Source organism: Canis lupus, chromosome 35, assembly GCF_048164855.1.
Source record: "Canis lupus baileyi chromosome 35, mCanLup2.hap1, whole genome shotgun sequence".
In the NCBI taxonomy this organism is placed as follows: Eukaryota; Metazoa; Chordata; class Mammalia; order Carnivora; family Canidae; genus Canis; species Canis lupus.
Window position 1 is genome coordinate 20829512 of NC_132872.1, and position 19739 is coordinate 20849250.

At 33.1% G+C, this 19739-nt stretch overlaps 1 long non-coding RNA gene across 1 annotated transcript in view; it reads left to right on the top strand.

The window, feature by feature from the left end:
- Positions 1-18787, top strand: part of LOC140624907 (uncharacterized) — a 43104-nt gene extending 24317 nt beyond the window's left edge. The window contains exons 2-3 of the long non-coding RNA XR_012024345.1: positions 10240-10316; positions 18617-18787. This is a non-coding gene — a long non-coding RNA (uncharacterized lncRNA). The remainder of the gene's footprint in view (positions 1-10239; positions 10317-18616) is intronic.
- Positions 18788-19739: the final 952 nt, after the last annotated feature.

The window sequence follows — 19739 nt, forward strand, 5'->3', positions numbered from 1 at the left end:
GTGGAAGGACACCAATGCAACTCAGAGCAAAATCCGATTCTACTAACAAGAAATATAGCATGATAAATAAGTAATCAAAAATTCTGGCAAATTGAATTCATTCATACTAGTACCCTACTATTCTGAGTTTGGAAAAATGTTTGTTTTCTTTCCTTTTTAAATCAATGACAGCAATTGCTTACAAAACACTGGCAACAGTGACTACAATCTTTTCAGACCAATAAAAGGAAATGTCTTCCTATTGCTAATTTTGTGAGAGATATTTTTAAAAAGAAGTAAATGATATTGAAATTTACTGAAGTATTTTCATTACCTATTAAGATTATCCCAATGAATAACACTAATTGATTTTTTTCCCTTTCTTTACTGAGAAAATAATTTTGCATTCCTTGGATGTATCCAACTCTGTCATGATGTATTATCCTCTTAATGTTTTAAAATATTTGTTTTGCTAACATTTCATTTATAAACTTTATGTCTGTGTTTATGAATGAGACAGGACTCTAATTTTCTGATGTTTTAGTGTCCTTTTCTGAATTTGGGACTCTGGTTATTCTAACACCATAAGATAATTTGAAGAGTATTTTCATTTTTCTTTCCCCAGAAATTTTTGTGTGTGATTAGATTTACTTGTCTCTAGAATATTGTACTTGGTTTACATTGAGGGAATTTTTAAATTTTGTTGGGGAGGCAGGTTTATTGTGATGGGGAGTATGTACCCTAAACTAGACCTATTTAGAATATAATTTGATGACTTCAAGCAAACGTATACAACAGTGATAACTACAACTACAATCAAAATATAGAATGATTTTACCACCACCAAGTTACTATTCTTTAGTTAATTGTCTAGTGTTCCACCCTCAGCCCCTGGTAACCAATGATCTGGTTTCTATTCTTATAGTTTTGCCTTTTTTCAGAATATCCAGAATTATATATGTACCTGGAATATAAGAAACATCCTCTCCTCTTACCTCATCCATCTTTAGGCTAAGATTAAACAATTTTTCCTTGATATTTCTAAGTATTTACTGATAAAATCTATGCTTTTGTGGTTGATAGCCTCTAACACGGCCCCCAACAATCCCTCCTGCTATAATGTCCTTTTGCAATATGCTCCCCTTGAATATAGGCTGGGCTTACTGACTCATTTCTAATGTGTGTTGAGATTTCTCTTTCAAGATTAAGTTGGATAAAGATTGTGACTTCCATTGAGGTATTCTCTCTAGATCTCTCTGATTGCTCTCTGGGGAAGCCAGCTGCCATGAAATGATGCATCTATGTGGAAAGTGCTGCATGAGTGAGCTTAGAATCAGATCTTCTGAGACCTGCCACCAGTCATAGGAATGAACTTGGAGAGGGATCTTCCCCAGTTGAGACTTGAGATGATTACAGACACCTAGATTACAGATGTGCAAGAGACCCTGAGCCAGAGAAATCCAGCTAAGCCACTCCTGGATTCCTGAGATAGGGAAACAATCAGAAAATGTTTTTAGCTGCTAAATTTTAGCATGTATTAGTTTCTTATGGCTGACAAATTACCACTTGATAGTTTAAAGCAATAGAAATGTAATTTTTGTAGAGTTCTGGAGTCTTAGAAATCTGATAACAATTTTACTGGGTCAAAATCAAGGTATAAACCAAGCCACATTTCCTCTGGAGGTTCTAAGGGAGAATCTGTTTCTTGTCTCTTGTAGCTTCTGGTGATCACCATATTCATTGGTTTGTAACTATATTATTACTCCAATCACTGCCTCTGTCTTCACATGGCCTTACTCTTCTGTGTCTAATTTCCCTGTTCCTCTCTCTTATAAGGACATTTATGATGGGATTTAGGGCCTACTTGGTAATCCAGATAATTTCCTTATCTCAAAATCCTTAATCACATCTGCAAAAAATAAAAAAAAATTATCACATAAAGTAACATTCATGGGTTCCATAGATACATATTTAATGCCTTTGGTCCATTACCTAAGATAATTTGTAATGTAATAACATAATGAATATAGTGATCTTTACAGATTCATAGGTTTAGACTTAGGTCTCATTGCTTGAAGTCTAGCAACAATTGAATTTTCTGCTATTTCTCTGCCAGTTCTTTTTAATCTGTTTTTAAAATTTTGGCCAAAAAATGAAAAATACTTACTTGAAGTCATATGTATCTTGTGATACCTCACCAAAATTAGAATCTGATATGCACTATTACTCTATTTCTAACCCCTTTACTTAGAGAATCTGATTCAGAAGACATATGATCTGCCTCCCAAATTGTCATAGGTCATGTATCTCCAAGTGTTTTGCTAGCCATTCCAGAGCTTCCCATCTCTTTAGTCTTCAATAAGAAATTCACCACCACCAAATGCTGAATTACTGAGATAAAATATATATTAGGTTTCTTCTACTACAGTATATCATTTCTAATAATAATGTTTGTATTAGAATGATATTAGCTTTTATAAGAGAAAATTCTATACTTTCAGTGAGTTAACAAAATGTCAATTCATTTCTCTTTTATGTGAAACCTCCAACATATATATTTCTTGATTAGAAAGAAGCTTTTCTCTAAGCAGTGCTTCAAGTTTCCATTCAAATCATGGTTATTGTATCTCTGAAAAGGGCTTGCATGTCTCTGTGCACATCATCATGAAGATAGTATTGGAATGAGCATGGAGAATTATTTGTGAAAGGTGTTTAAGGTATTAGCTTGGAAGAAACATACATCATTTCTGCTTACATTTCATTGAATAAAAAGCATCTGTGGCAAATATACACCGCATGTACTTTTTTGCCTCAGTTGGAATTACGTCTGGGAAACGTAATCCAGCTGTTTTCTCAAAAGATGAAGATACAGGTTTGATGATCACCTACCAGTCTCTATAACACTATTGATATCCTTTTTAAAAAATTTGGTATAACTTGTTTGGTGGCTCTGACCATAGTCAATTTCCATGAAAATGTATATGTATTCATGAAAAGATTATATTGATGACAGTATTTATGTATTTCTTTGATCATTCTTGTTAGTTGTGTTGTTTTAGCTGCCATGTCTTTATTGAATTTTTCCCTAATCAATAATTTTGTGAGCAAAAATGTGAAAGATCCCCAATAATATTTTCAAATTTATTATGTATTTGAAACTATTTTATTATGTGCTTACAAGTCCAGAAATTTTAATTCCATCGTTATGAATTAAACATTTTATTAACACAGAAAAGTCTATCTATAGCAAAGTTTTGCCCTGAATCCTACTTTTTTCCTGATATTAATATACCTGCAATTTTCTATTGGTTTATATTTGCCTGGTATATATTTTTCTTTAATTTGTCTTTTGATAATTTTACATTCTTATACATTTCCTGCATATAACAAAATCTTTCTTCAACACACTTGTGTAATCTTCATTTTTTAAGTAGAAAAAATATTCTTTATATTTGATATTATCAATAGATTTAAATTTAAGGCTATTACTCATCTTATTTTGCCCCTTTTATTTTTTGCATATTATAAGGATCTTTTTCTCCCCATTGCCTTATTTACATTGATTGAGTTTGTTGTCCCTTCCACACATTTTTTATATATCTCCTAGGTTAGAAATTATATATTCTAGTGTTTTCCTCTTATTAATCTTCCTAGAATTTACTAGAACTATTTTAGCTTATCAAAGATCAATATCACTTTGTCTCCAAAACAAGGACTTTAAAATATTCTAACTGTAATTATCTCCTTGCCAGATCATACTTCTCTCTATAATTTGTTTTATTTCTTTTGATTCTCTTAACAGCACAGTAAGATAATTGTATTATTTTATGTACTTTAACATTTACATATAATTTTATTATTATTTTTACACATAATTCCTTCTTAAACCATATTTTTAGAATTGGCTTTCTAATACATAGCTACTAGCCATGTGTGGCGATTTAAGTTAATTAAAATTAAATTTTAAAATTCAGTTTCTCAGTTACAGTAGTCTTAGCTCAGGAGCTCAAAATCACACGTGGCTTGTTACCATATTGGGCAGGACAGATGTAGAATATTTCCATCATTGAAGAAAGTTATATTGGCTACAACTGCTTTATAAATTCTTTTAGCGATACTTTTTTGACAGTGAATACAGACTTTTGTTATTTTGAAAGTGTTTTTACTTTGACCTCTTTCTTGAAAGGCAATTTAATGAATATACAATTCTAATTCAATGATCATTTTCTCTAATTACTATGAATATGTTATCCCCTGTATTTGTATTTCTAACACAGTATTGAGAAGGCAGCTATTGGACTAATTGTTATTTAGCTGAAGGTAATCCATTTTATCTCTAACTGCTTATAAAATTTTCTGTTTCTCTTTACTGTCTGCCATTTCACATACTCCATCCTGAGGCACATTTTTTACTTGTTTTTCTTGTACTTTGTTTATCTGTCTGAATCTGTGATTTTATCTTTTCCCAATTCTAGAAAACTATTAGTCTATTTCCCTTTGATAATTGTCTTTTTCCAGTTTTCTCTTTTTTAATGCTTCTAGAAATTTAATTTCCAGTCTGTTTTTCTCTGCTTACTCTCTTAATTTTTCTTTTATGTTTATTTCCCTAGATCTCTTAGTGCCTTACTTCATATAATTTCATTAAATATACATTATTTACTTTACTAAATCCTTATTTGAGCCTAATCTGCAGTTTGATCAGACCACTGTTTTTGCTTTTGTTTTGTTTTCAAATTTCAATTATTGTCTTTTGACTTCTAGAAATTAGATTTGATTGTTTCACAAAATAAATTTGGTTAATTTTTTTTCTATTTAAATGTTCCCCTTATTTTTGAAGAATGTCTTTAAATGTATAAAATACATTTATTTTATGCTTTATAGCTTACAATTTCAATATATGAGATCTTCGAGGACCTAACTCAATTTGCAAGGATTTTTTTTCTGTTGATATTTATGATGGTGGATTTCATTTGTTTGTTGATTTTTTTTTAATTGTAAGTGCTTATTCCTCTGACTTCTATGAGAATTATTTGAGGATTGTATTAAAGTGCACTGTTTTAGAAATGGTTTTACTGCTTGCTTCAATCAGTTGTCCAAAAGTTTGACCAACTTACCACTATTTAGCCTTTTGACTAGGAGTTTTGGTACCCATACTGGTAGAAATTCTAGCCATAAAACTACAAGGATTTAATAGATATATAGTTATTATTCTGAGAATCTTTTGATATCTGGTGAATTTTGCCTTTGTTCTTATTTTTCCTTATGCAATGATGTACTAAGTTATATCCAAGTTTTATGTGTGTGGAGAGTTAGCTTCCTCCTCTTGGACTCCATGATTGTTTACCAATCTCTTGCCAAAAGGCCTGTGGAAGCCTCTGGTGTCTCCAGGCTGCCAGGGTTGAGAAGAAGTCTTCAGTAATAATGAATTTCTAGGGCTCACTAACTCATTTTCCAGCATTTACTGATGATAGGTTGTTTCCTTTCATCCATCACTAGCTCAGCTAGCTGGTCCCTATGAAGAAGTTGGTGTGCTGACATCCTTTTCTATTTTATAAGTTCCATACTTTTCATTTTCATAAACTAAAATGAATGTAAACTAAAATGACTTGAAAAGTTGAAAATATTCATATTTTCTTCTAATGTTTTCAACACTGACACAGTTGTAAAGGGGGAATCTTAATTATTTGCCTGAGAATACTTTGAATGGCATGGTTAACTAGATTCTTTCTGAAATAATATCTATCCATTCATTCACCGTAAAGGGGGTAATTAGGTGCTGATTCAAAGAGTCCATGATATAGTTTATTATATAATATGTAAATTATAACTATAAATGCATAGAAATATATAATAACAACTATATATATATATCATACATCTTTTAGGCATTACAATATTTATTGGTGAGGAGTTTTGTTCACATATTTGCTTAAATTATAAGATTTGGACAGTCCTTAATGTAGCATTAAAGTATAGAAGGCCTTAGGGAACAGAAAATTCACACACAAAAATATTTTTTTAATCTTTTTTTTTTTAATTTTTATTTATTTATGATAGTCACAGAGAGAGAGAGGGAGAGAGAGAGAGAGTCAGAGACACAGGCAGAGGGAGAAGCAGGCTCCATGCACCGGGAGCCCCACGTGGGATTCGATCCCGGGTCTCCAGGATGGCGCCCTGGGCCAAAGGCAGGTGCTAAACTGCTGCGCCACCCAGGGATCCCCCCAAAAATATTATTACCCAAATTGTTTGGTAATTTTGATTAGCTCTGCTAAGCTTGTATGTATACTGTGCTTACATAGGCTTGAGAGTTGAACAGAGCAAGAAAACGGATGTGGATGAAAAAATGGTGAAATTTGAAATAGGATTGAATCTTTTGGATGTTAACTAAGTTGATATAAGATAATAATGGAACTGAAAACAGAATCACAGCTTGAAATATAGTTATTAAATAACTATTGCTGTGATTTATGACTACATTAAGTATCTAATTCCTGACGTCATCTTAGACATCTCTGGGAAGGAAAGCAATAATATCCTTGGAAAAGGGATAATATCCTGACAGAGGTCAAGGGGAAGGAGCATTTATTGAAAATATATACAAATTCTATCCTAAAGACAAAAACATTTTTTTTCTGCAAATACTACTTTGACCACTGAAATGAACCAGAATTTCACAACTCTCCATATTTCCCACCTGCTGCAGATGGCAAAAAATGTTTGGCTGCCAAAGGTGTAATCTCTTAAGAGAGCTGAATAATAAGTGGTTTATTCTAAGATGACAGAGACATGTTCTCTTGCCAGCTGTCCAGTTTAGATATGGACTTCTAAGGAGAATTCACACAAACAATTTTGTATCTATTACAAGTTTATCAGAGAGGGGCATGCTATGTCTTAGTGGTTATTTCCAAAGATAGTTATAACAATACTTAATTTTGTGAGAATCTGATTGATCAAATGCTTGATTCTCTATGCAGAGTTAGCTGACTACATGTTTGTATCTATATTAAAGAAAGATGTACTTTTAGATATAAATATATGTATATAGGCATTAAGATAGGAGAGATGATTTCTATCATTCTGTAGGTATAACAAATCTAGTTCTATAATTAGATCATAATTTATGTCATCAAACTTCGGAATCTTAGGCAATATTTAATCTACCTAATCTTAGGTAATATTTTACACTTCCTTTAATTCTGCCTAAAAATATTATTTGGCAGAATTAAAATCTATTTGCTCTCTAAGGGAAATTACAGATCTATTTACTTATTTATTTATATTTGTTTGTTTGTTTGTTTATTTATTTATTTATTTATTTATTTATTTATTTATTTATTTATTTTAGAGAGACAGCCCATGAGACAGGGAGGAGCAGAGGGAGAGGGTGAGAGAGAATCTCAAGCCGACTCCCTGCTGAGCAAAGAGCCCCATGAAGGGCTCCATCTCACCCTGAGATCATGAGCTGAGCCAAAGTCAAGAGTCAGATGCTTAACCAACTGAGCTACCCAGGCGCCCCTTGATTATTTCTTATAGTTTTCTCTTTTTCGCTAAAATTTCCCCATTTGTTCATGTATATCATCCATCTTCTCCACTGCAGACTTTAACATGTTAATAATAGCCGTTTTTAAATGCCTGACCTGTAATTCCAACATCTGGGTTGTATCTGAATGTCTGCAGGTCCTAGGGGTTTTACACTCTCCATGATAGCTGACACTAAACTTCCAAAAACTTAACTAAAAACTTGTGCTTAAATCTTCTTACTTTTATGACAGTCATGTATTTGTCTCTTGTTCTATCCCAAGTAACCTAACACATGTGTCCATGTCTCTCCTTGAGATTTTCTACTTTTCTTTGGATATTGGGATAGTTGGTTGCCTGATGATCTCAGCTCTTCGATAGGTCAAGAAAAGATATGGTTTTATAAATTGCTTTGCTTTTTCTAATTACTAAGATAGGAACAGAACTCTTTCTAATATTCTACACCCTTTAGACAAAATAGAACTTTTATTACCAGTTTTTAACTACACATTTTTTATGCCTGTTTTGCTTGACTTACTAACTTTATGTAGTAAAGTTAGTACCAGGAAATATTTGTTGAGGAAATAAATCTATTTATACTCTATTTTTCCACTTCTATCCTCTCCACACCTTTAAGTTAGAATAAATCTCTCTAGTGTTTTCTGATGACTGTCATTACCTTAAACACAATTCTTAAGTTTTTATTTCTTGATTTATATATTGTGGGGATATTTTACTTTTTAATGTGAATGTTGAGAATTACAGTATTTTTACTCTGTCATGAAAATTAGGTTTGTAATATTTTCTTCCTGAATTGAAATTGTAATTGATATATAATATTGTATTAGTTTTGCCCCTATGACATAATGATTTGCTATATTCATATATTACAAAATGATCACCATGAGTTCAGTTAACATCTATCACCACACATAATTACAATTTTTTTTTTTTGTGGTGAGAACTTTTAAGATCTACTCTCTTATCTTAGCAACTTTCTAATATATTGTTAATTATATCCCCAGAACTTATTATTGTTATTTTTTAAAATTATAGAGTACATTGAGACTTTATAAGACTATGAAAGATGAAAAGTACTATGTGCTTACTCTCTATTTCTATTCTTTTCTCCAAAATTCCAAAATACTGATAATTACTTTTAAGTTTGTAGGCTTTTTAATAATTATACTAAATTTGTCCATATTTTTCAAAAACAGTCCCTAAATATATAATCTAATAAATCCAATGAATAATAGCAATTCGCTAATACTAGTGAACAGTAAGTAATACTGTGTCTCATTTGTGCACACTTGATTGTATGTACAATAAGAAAGATGGGCCCAGAGGCCAAGTGTTTTTAATCTACCAAGTGGAAGTTTCATCTGAGTGTCTATTTTCACATGTCCCAGTCAGTCTAAACTGCAATTATGGGAAGAGCTACCCATCTGTATATAAAACACTAAACATTTAAAAGAGTATTCAAGAATTTGAAATGTATAAACCCTATTTCTTTTCTCTTTGAAGCCAGCTATTGCCAAAAATAACTATTCATTGATGTAGCTCAATTTCTCTTATTTTTTGGACATATATGTAAATCAAACAGTTCTAGTTGCAGGGATAACAATACATATAAGACATTAGTTTCCTATGTTTCAAGGATCCTGGGACTCTTATGTTTATAAACTATTTCCTTTTGGGTTGTGATTCATTTTAATTCAGGTTTATCATTTATATGAATCTAGTTTATGTTCCTATGGCTATCTGAACATAACAAAAAGGTTCACAATTCCTCAGACTTTTCTCTATATCCACTTGTAGACTTGATTGAAAATATTTTGTAACAGACTCATTCTATAGCTTTAAAATTCTTAGGCACAAATGGTATATTCTATATCTAAAATTCAAAGTCCAAAAGAAATTGCAATACCTAAACTGACATTGAAAATCGAGTGGTCTTGGTGAAATAGAGATTGCTATCAGCTTCATAACTAGTGAGTAGATACACATTTGGGGGGAGTTAATAATTTGTCAAATTGGTCATGCAGCAAATTGGTCTTGTGATGAATGGCTATTGGTGAAAGGATTTTCTGCAAATTGATCTACGGGAATTTAGTTCACCACCCCAAAATGATGACCCAAAAGGGCATCTTCACGACTTTGACAAACTAGTGAAAGTAAGTGCAAGGATATATAGAAATACTTGCACAGATGGTCTAGAGAATATTATATCACACCTGTAGGTTTACATTGCTGCTATGAAGAGATCTTCTACAATTTTAACAATGAATATAGGTTGCTTTTGAAATTATATCAAATAAATGAACAGACAAGCCTACAAATTATTAACCTATTTATATTGAAACTGAGATAAATTCTCTATAAGTCACTTTTAATCTAGTCTTTTTTTAAATTTCTGTTTGAATACGTCCCAATTCATATATCTTACACAGATGCACAGAGATAAACTATTCTAAGAAATTTTCACTTTAACCTTAATTTATGATGTTATATAGATTGGGAAGACATGCTAGTGATAGTCATGAATATACTCATTCTAACAGATTCACATTGTGGGATAAAATTAATTGAAGCAATCGTTGTAAAATGCATTTTCCCTTTATTACACTGTTTCCCTTTACTAACCATTTTGAAGAACTCCAAAATTAGTTCCTTCCTTTATAGTGTTTTCTTTTCATATGAATTTTTTCTTGTACTGACATTTTGTTTTTTTTCCTTTCTTAGAGAACCATAAACTGTGTGCCTTCTTTGTGGTTACGTTGCTTAGGTTACATGATCCTGCTTCAAGAACCACTTGACCTGTAAGTGTGTGACTTGATGTAGTTTTTTCACACTGTTCTTTTTCACCTGCTGCTCTCCAAATGTGGCTGTTTTCTATTACCTGATTTCTGAGTTATGCTTCTTATCCTGTATCAGAAACTTGGCTTCGATCTCTGGTTGACCCCCCTTTCATTTTCTTTGGCTTATCCTCTCTTTGTTTGTATTAATGGCTTCTTTCTCCATTCCCCTTTTCCTTCATAGTTAGGCTTCACACAAAGTGGAGTGCTCAAAAATAAACATACTCCCGCTCACTTACTCTGCAAGAGCTGTCTTCTTCCTGCTGCACCTTTTGTTTATGCTCAGCTACTTTATGTGGTACCTCTTATCTTTTTTCATCACAACGTGAAAGCCATCTTTATTTTTCACATCTGTTTCTAAAATCTCTCTTATTTCTTTTATCTTCTAGAACCCCTAAAGACTTCGGTAGATGATATGAACTGAGAAATTTATTGTGTGATTTTTTTTTTTTTTCCTTGAGCTAGGGAAACTAGCCACACTTTGCCCACCCAACTTTATTAAGAAATATTCTGGGGGAATTTGAGTAGCTATATTTTTTAAATCACAAATGTTACAGCCGTTTCCAATTTGAGAGGAAGACCAAAATTCAGTTTAAGTAAGTATTAAGAGCTCTGGCTTTGGATTCAAACTTCATTTGTACTCTCTATTTTCCCACTTATGGAGTTGGGGTCTTAAGAAAATTCATTTATCCTTTCTCAGCTTATGCTTTTTCATTTATAATATTATTAATACATACGATAACTTGTATATGTGCATGTGTGAATGTAATGATATTTATAGCACTTTGCTGAATGCCTGGCACATTATTAACAAGGTAAATTAATGCTAATTAGTAATTATTATTTTTAATATGTAAATGTTCTTTATCCCAATTTGCCTTAAGTAGTTCGCAACCTTTCCTATGTCCACTGTCTCATTATAAGAAACAATTTTTTAAAATTTTGACCTACTAAGTTGAATCTCATCAACATTTAACTAGTCCTTTTTTCAATGAAAATTTTTTATTTGATTTTTTGTTTCCTAATATGAATCTTTCATTAACCCCTTAAGCAATTGAACTATGTTAGTAGTAGCAGTTTCAGATTTATTAAAATTGAATATTTATGACACAGTACATTGTTTCTTTATGAAAAACTGCTAAGATTTATAAAAATGGCCCTGACAATGTCTTTGTGTACAAGAATATTTCTGTTCTCTTCTTCTTTTCCATCAGGATTTTAGATCATTTAGTCACTTCTGTTCCTCTTGGCAAATCTCATCCTCATGGTCTTTTAAAGAAGAAACCTGGCAAATAACACCTTTTTTCCTTATTTTTTCTTCTTACCTTGTAATATTTTGTTGTTTTTTTTCCCCTCCAATCTACTTGTCCTCTTTCTTCCATTCTCCATTATTTTTATTTCTTTCCTTTTTTCAATTGTAGATACTTAATGATCCTTTATCCTTTATTCAGATAACCAGAGAAGTTTTGGACTCCATATATCTTGTCCACCATTGCTCTCATCCTCATGGTCTTCTTTCTATCAGATTTTTATCATGGTATATGACTACATTATGACTTAATTGTTACTGCTCCCTATACTGCCCCACATTTCCTTCCTCACTACCTGTGTTCTTCTTGGTTTTTCTTGGGATCTACAGTCTCTCATAGAAGGAGTCACTTTAGATTCACAGCATTTGTTTTTTTAAAATAATTTGACTGTGTGAAAGGTTGTTCCACTCCCCCAAATGATATTCAGAGAAGCACTTACAGAAAATTCATAATAACTTTATTTATATTTTAATATAGTTATACTTTCTAGCCTTTTACTTTAACTCTTTCGAAAATATATATGGAGGGGCACCTAGGTGGCTCAGTCGGCTGAGCATCTGACTTGATCTCAGCTCAGGTCTTGATCTCAGGGTACTAAGATCAAGCCCTATGTTGGGCTCCATGCTAGGCATGGAACCTACTTAAATATATATATACACATACATAAATACATAAATATATATATGGTACACATTCCACATGACCTGGATATTCATGCATTTGATGGAAAGAGTTGCAATAACCCAGATATAGGATTTGCTAAATGAGCTGTAGTCAGCTGATTATCCACCACTTTCTTCCAAGTAAAGTAAAGTATTGAGGTCTTCCACTAAGGGTAGTTCAAAAAAGTACTGAATTACATATTTTTATATATTATACATTTTATAATAATTTTATATTATATAGAAATATTATATTTATATAATATATATTTAATATATGTCATACATGAATATTTATATGTTATATAAATTTAATATATGTTATATATAAATATTTACATATATTATATATTTACTGTTAGATAGGAACAGATACCAGAAATAGGTGGCTGTTTTTCTTTGTTTTTCTTTTTTTTTTTAATTTTTATTTATTTATGATAGTCACAGAGAGAGAGAGAGAGAGAGAGAGAGAGAGGCAGAGACATAGGCAGAGGGAGAAGCAGGCTCCATGCACCGGGAGCCCAACGTGGGATTCAATCCCAGGTCTCAGGATCACGCCCTGGGCCAAAGGCAGGCGCTAAACCGCCGTGCCACCCAGGGATCCCAAGGTGGCTGGTTTTCTTGACTGAGATTGTGAAAATATATAAGAGGGACAATCCCTGATTTTCTTTACTTAAAGAGCCATCACAAGTTTTATAGGTTAAAACAATACTATCAAATCTTTCAAATCAGGAGCCCAGATTTCATAAAATACTTGTGACTATTTGTTTCACACAGAGCTAGCATTGTACCCAAGAAAATCTTCATAGCCATTCTTTTCTTTGACTTAAAGTTTGATCATATTCCTCCATAAGGCCTTCTCTAAACACATTGCACAAAATCCCTGAGGATGTGACTTGTAACAAGGTCTCAGTAGTGCATGGTGTGAAATCACCACACACTCACAAGACTGATAGTTGAGAACCCATTCACAGAACAGCATGGGAAAGCACAAGCCTTTCAAGAAGTCACAATGTACTTTTGCAATGTGGCAAATTGCAATCCACAGGAGATGATGGCAGCCAAAGGAGAATGTCTCCTTTGCAAAATTTAGGAGGGAAAGTCAAGGGCTTTATGACGCAGAATCATTTTTTTCCTTCACACTAAAAGAAACCCTATAATGAGTGTTTCCACAGTCATTGCTGAGACACAGTTGAAAGAACCAGATAGGCAGGATTAAAGTCCTGGTAAAATATTCCTCCCTGAGTTTTTATCTCATTGCTTTTCCTAGATGCCAGTTGTGGAGGCTATGTGGAGACAATGAGATGGTATGCATGGCTTGACTATGAGAGAAAAGGTGTTTGATCCATGTGCAAGTAAGCATTAAACACTTTAATTCCTGGAAGATGACAGACAGATAAGGTGAAGTCCCAGCAACTGTTTTGGTGGAACAAAGTTGGTCTCCTGATAAATGAAGGAGGCAACAACCATAAAGGGAAAAGAGGATGAGAAACGTAGGTGATTGTTGCAAGCAACACTTAACATCTAAGATGATATTTTCCCACAAAGAAGGAAGGAAACAAACTCATTCTCACCACAGATGAAGCAGACAGTTTACAGATAGTGCTTTGTGGAAGGCATTCCATTGAAAAGGTCTTCTGAAAAGACACTGATAGATTTTCTTTCCCTACCTTTGCCATTTCACAGGTGTAATAAATATAAATTGTAATAGATACAGCTAGAAGAAGAGAAATGATTGATGAAATCTGAGTGATCAACTATTTCTTCTACTTTAAAGACTGATCTTAAAGCAGTTTCAGACAGAAAGAAAGATATTTTTTTTTCATTAATATACTGGCTCTGAATAAAGAAAACAAGAGGTCTACTGTTATCCAACATGAATTAATGTATATAAAAGCAGATGAAACACAATCATGACAATAAAGGAAAAACGTCTTGACAAGGGAGGGGCAAAGATTTTTCTCAGACACTCCTGATTAATGGTTCCCACCAAAGTCCAAGGAACAGTGATTTGTAGTTAGCATGAGAATCCCACTGTAGTGATATTTATATTTTTATATTTTTTCTATATATTTAGGCTTCTGTTCAATGTTTGTTAAACATTGCTCATTTCTCAATGTGTTTGGCTATTTAGAACTAAACTTACAATTATGCTTATGAAGTTTTGAATTAAAAATAATGTTTAGGTAATAAAGGTTAACTGAACAAGACAAATCTAATAATTATATTCAACTTATGTTTGGGACAGATCATGTAAAAATTGGAGAATAATCTCACTTCCGCTTTTGGCATGCTGTTTGAAAAGGTCTAACTTTTTTGTACAGTCCTATGAATCTGCATTATATTTCTAGACAATTTGTGGCCAAAAGTTAGGCCAATTTACGACTGGATTATATTAATATATATGTTTTAAATGCCAGAAACCACAATTATCTGGCATCCAATTTATAATTTGGATAATCTGGGCCTTTCTGTTATTTTTTCTATAAGTTAACATTTGTTAAAATAGTTATTTTCTATTAAACGTTTCTCAAATGTTTCCATTTTAAGTTTTGTTAACCAGAAATTGGTTTTATGGCAAGTTATAAAACCTCTTTCCCTAGCGGTAAAACATCTCCCATAATTCTTTAATTTCTATTACTTTTCCAGCTATGCGTAGAGCTAGACTGTACCTACAACTGTGCTTTGCAGAGAGGAGGTGTCCCATTAAGTATTTCTGACTATCAGTATGTTTAGTAGAAGTGTATTTGTCATTTCCAGACCTGGCCCCTAAAACCTCTTACACAAACTTCTATGTTCACTGTTTTTCCTTATAGCCAGCTGGATGCTGAGACTCTGAGGCTACCAAAGCTCTAGAGCTGTGGTTAGCAATTTTTTTCCCTGAAAAGGCCAGATTGTAAATTTTGTGCTTGTTACGTTCTTTATTCATATACATTAAAAATGCAAAAACCACTCTTTGCTCATATGGCATATGAAAACAGGTTTGCAACAAAAATTGGTCCATGAGTCCTAGTTTTCTTACTTCCACCCAAGAAGATGGTGGGTGAACCACAGGATAGAAGCCTGAATTCCTGAATGGCTTCATGCAAAAGCACCCTTCCCAGCCCTCCCTTCAACCCCGCAGTGAACTATGATGCAAGCTAGAAAGCATTAAGCCCCTGAGGTTGGAAAGTTGTTTATTATATAAGTTTTTCTAGCCTAATATATCCTCTTTTACCTAATGCTTAACCCTGTTGTGATCTAACCTAATATCCAGCTGCAACATTCTTCCCAATTACTTCATAAATTTGCTGTTTAATAAACTTCAGATATAAAGTATGCTTTTAATCCCATTCCCTATTTTAGTTGACCAATCTGTTAATATTAAACACTTTTAACCTTGCCTCATATCCAAGTACTTTATCCTTGATTATTTCTGATCTTCCTCCTAGCTGACAGCTTCCCTCTAAGAATCATGTACCAACCTCTTTGTAGTAGTAGAGAATTTGTAGAAAGTTATTATCAAGTAACATGATACTGCCATTTGTGAGCACTAAACACTTTAATGCTTCTGGTAAGTAGCCCTATCACTCTAATCAGCAAAAGTGTTGGTTTCCTCTTTCAAAATGAGCAACAAAGCTCTGCCTGAGATAAGCTAAAAGTAAACTGCATCAGGCAGCTCTTAACATTAGATTCTAGCCTTTTTTGGCCACATGAGAGAATTCAGGTATTTAGATTAATAAGCCAGACAAGACTTTTAGTTCATTTCACGGGTGATGGCGTATCATTCACAAACATAAAAGAGATCGCGATCTAAACAATAATAACCAAAACTCCCTATCAAAAAAAAAAAGTAGTTTGGCATGAGAGTAAGTATCTACATTTTCTGTTGCTGCTGTAACAAATTTTCACACACTTACTCATTTAAACAAGACAAACTCATTATCTTACACTTTCCATGACTCAGGAGTCTGGGTGCTAATTAGCTGGCTCCTCTGATCACATCTCACAGGCTGAAATCAAGCTTTTGGCTAGGACTGCCATTCTCATGTGAGGCCTGGGGGACTCTTCCAAGCTCCCTGGTTGTCGGCAGATTTCATTTCCTTGTGGTTGTAGGGCTAAGGCCCCTGTGTTCTTGCAGACTGCCAACTCAGGGTCACACTCAGCTTCTAGAGGCTATCCTTCTCCATCAGCGGTTCACAAAGTAGCCATTTGGTTTTTTTCTTCAAAGTCAGCCCAGAGTGCATGTTTTTTACTTCTTTTGCTGCATCTTTCCTGCCGGCTAGATATATTTTGCTGTTTTTAAGTGTTTGTATGATTAGATTGAGCCCACCTGGTTGATATCAGGCAATTTCCCTACTTTATGACCTGTATTCCTCAATCATTATCTGTAAACTCCCCATATACCTCCCCCCCGTTTTTCTTTTTTTGCAAAATACAGTAAAGTATGGTAACAGGTTCCAGGAGTTAGCACAAGGACAGTTGTTTATTTAGCTGGTTGGTTGTTTTCTGTGGGGGGTGGGTTTGTTGGAGGTGTGGTGTGTTATACCTACTGGGTTGGAGCTTCAGGAAAAACATGTAATTTTAAATAAATATTAGTAAAAAGTACAATTTTTGTCAATATCTATTCTATTTCTTCAAAAAAACTTAGAAAATTTTCTAAAACAAAGTGAAAAATACATCATTGGCACAGAATATATTACAAATCGGAGATCATGATTTAGATTACAGAATTTCCATCATTGTCCTTGCAATCCTGAAAAACACAATTTGAAATTCTTTTGTTTCTTAATTTTTTCATCCTGCCAGGAAAAATTTGCAAGATTCTGCAATGAGGGGAAAAAGTCAATGTGTATCTTCTCTGGTTCACCTATATGTGTATCTATCATTGACATTGAGCATCTAAATCGTAGAACGCTGATCATAATGCAAATTATTCTTGTGCATGGAAATACAAATTCGTTGTGTCCAGTAAACTGCAAGTGATTATTGCCTTGTGGGTAGATCCATGTTGCATCTCTTTTAAATTAATTTCAGAATTTGTTAAGAATAACAAATTTTATATATGTGGTTCTTAGAATATTCCTTTGACTTGGTTGCAGCATCTTATTGGCTCCTACATTGTAATGAGTTAGACAAAATCTTTGACATGTGTTCATTCTCTATTTGTATAAGGATCATATTTTATCCATCTGAAAAAAAGTGATTTCTTAACAATTTTCAGAATAGAGACAATCATTCTTCCTTTGTTTTCTACCTCCAGTTGTAGGCTATTCAAAATGATATTCTGTTTGGAGTGAGCTAGCCTTTAGCTTATTCTGGGAAAGGTGAAAGGCCTAGGTCAGTGCTCCCCATTGGAAAAGTAATAGAAACCACAATGAGAGCCACTTATGCAATTTTAAGTTTTCTATTAGCAGCATTTGAAAAAGTTAAAGGAAACAAGGGGACTCTAATTTTAATAATCTAATTTATTTAACCCAGTATAATAAAAAAATCTTCATTTCAATAATCACTATAATTATTAAGTTACTTTACATTTTTTATATTAATTCTTCATTTTTTAAAAGACTTATTTATTCATGAGAGACACAGAGAGAGAGAGAGGCAGAGACACAGGCAAAGGGGGAAGCAGGTTCCCTGCAGGGAGCCCGATGTGGGACTAGATCCTGGATCCTGAGATCATGACCTGAGCTGAAGGCAGACACTCAACCGCTGAGCCACCCAGGTGTCCCTATATTAATTCTTCTAACTCAAGTTTGTATTTTACACTTATAACACATCTCAATTCAAATTGTCCAAATATTAAGAGTTCAATAGGTACATATGATTATTAGCTTCTATATTGGACTATTGGATCTCTAGAATTACCCTAGATTCTACTGATTTTCAAGACTGTACTCCTAGGTTCTAATGAATTTCTCAGAGCCCAATATACTTCAATAAATTCTTTTAAAAAAATGTGGTAGCCCAAATATTTTTGTTGCTTGCAATAACATCTGACTGATATTCAACAACAGCATATGGATGCTTTTTACTTACACAGTAGTTTTGACTTACAAAGCACATTCATATCTTATTAGTTTACTAAATTTTAACCACATTAGGAACAATTAGGAATTCCAATTCCAATTAGGAATTGTTTTATCCTCATACCTTAAAGTGAAAGACCAGAGTCAGAGATCTCTTAAGGTAGTCTTAGAGCTACACCTTTTACTTGTACATATATGTCAAGGTAAGTTACCTATGCTATGCTGCAGTAATAACCAAACTCCAAAATCCCAATGACTGCACACATCAAATTTTTATGTTACAGATCAATGTAAGTCATTTGCCTCTCATCATGCTCTCCTTCAAAGTTTGAGTCAGTGATCCAATCTACTTCATCTTGCAACAATACCATGGAGATATCCTTTGTTGTCAGTCATGGAGATGAGAGCAGAGGCAGGAATCACCTGCTCTGAACTGCATCATTTTTGCTGACATTCCACTGGTAAGAATTAGTCCAACCAGGATAAATGCCACTGGAGAATTTAAATCAAGGAAGGGATATTTGGTTTACAGTAATAATCTCAGTTGCATTGAGCAATGGTAAACTCAGTGACTTAGAAAAAATTTATTTTATTCTTGATTATATAGTGTCTCTTTTCAACTGTAAAATATTCTAAATGAAATTTGTCTTCTGCTCTTTCATATTTTCTGGTTTGACTATTTTGTACTTGTTGGCTTCAAGTCCATTTTATGCCAAATGCTGCATAATTTGACAATATAATTTTTTTACCTTGTACTCTTTTTTTCATTTCTATAATTAGTATCTTATTTCAAACCTCATAACTTATCTGAATCATTTAATAGGCTCTGATTAATTTTCTTCCTCTGAATTGAATGTCTCCTCATTCTTAAATCCTAGCTTTACTAGTGACTAAACTTGTATGACCTTGGGCAACTTGCTGTATTTATTTGTCTCTCAGTTTTTTCAAATGTAAAACTTCAAAAATAGAAAAATTTTAATAGAATGAATAGGATGATTACATGAGTTAAAATGAAGTGCTTAGAAGAATGCTTAGTGTGTATACTATATACCTAAATACCAGCTCATCAGTGCTTCTTGACATTTTCATTATAATCCAGTATTTGCAGATCTCTTAGATTAGCATTTCATAGCAATATCCTAAACTGTTATCATAGGACTCTGTACCACTATCATTATTCTTTCAAACATTAGATATCTAAATATCTTCCCCTGTACTTACTATCTTCTACTTGGAACAGATTTCTCCCACATGTCTATCAAAAATCTCCTCTGTTTATTGCTACTGTAGCAACGAAGCATTTCCTGATCCTGAAAAGGGTGGAAGGAAGAAGTAGAGAAGTGCTATGAAAGGAGAACATAGAAATAAGTAAACAATTTTAGCCATTCTGGGGGAAAATGTTTTATC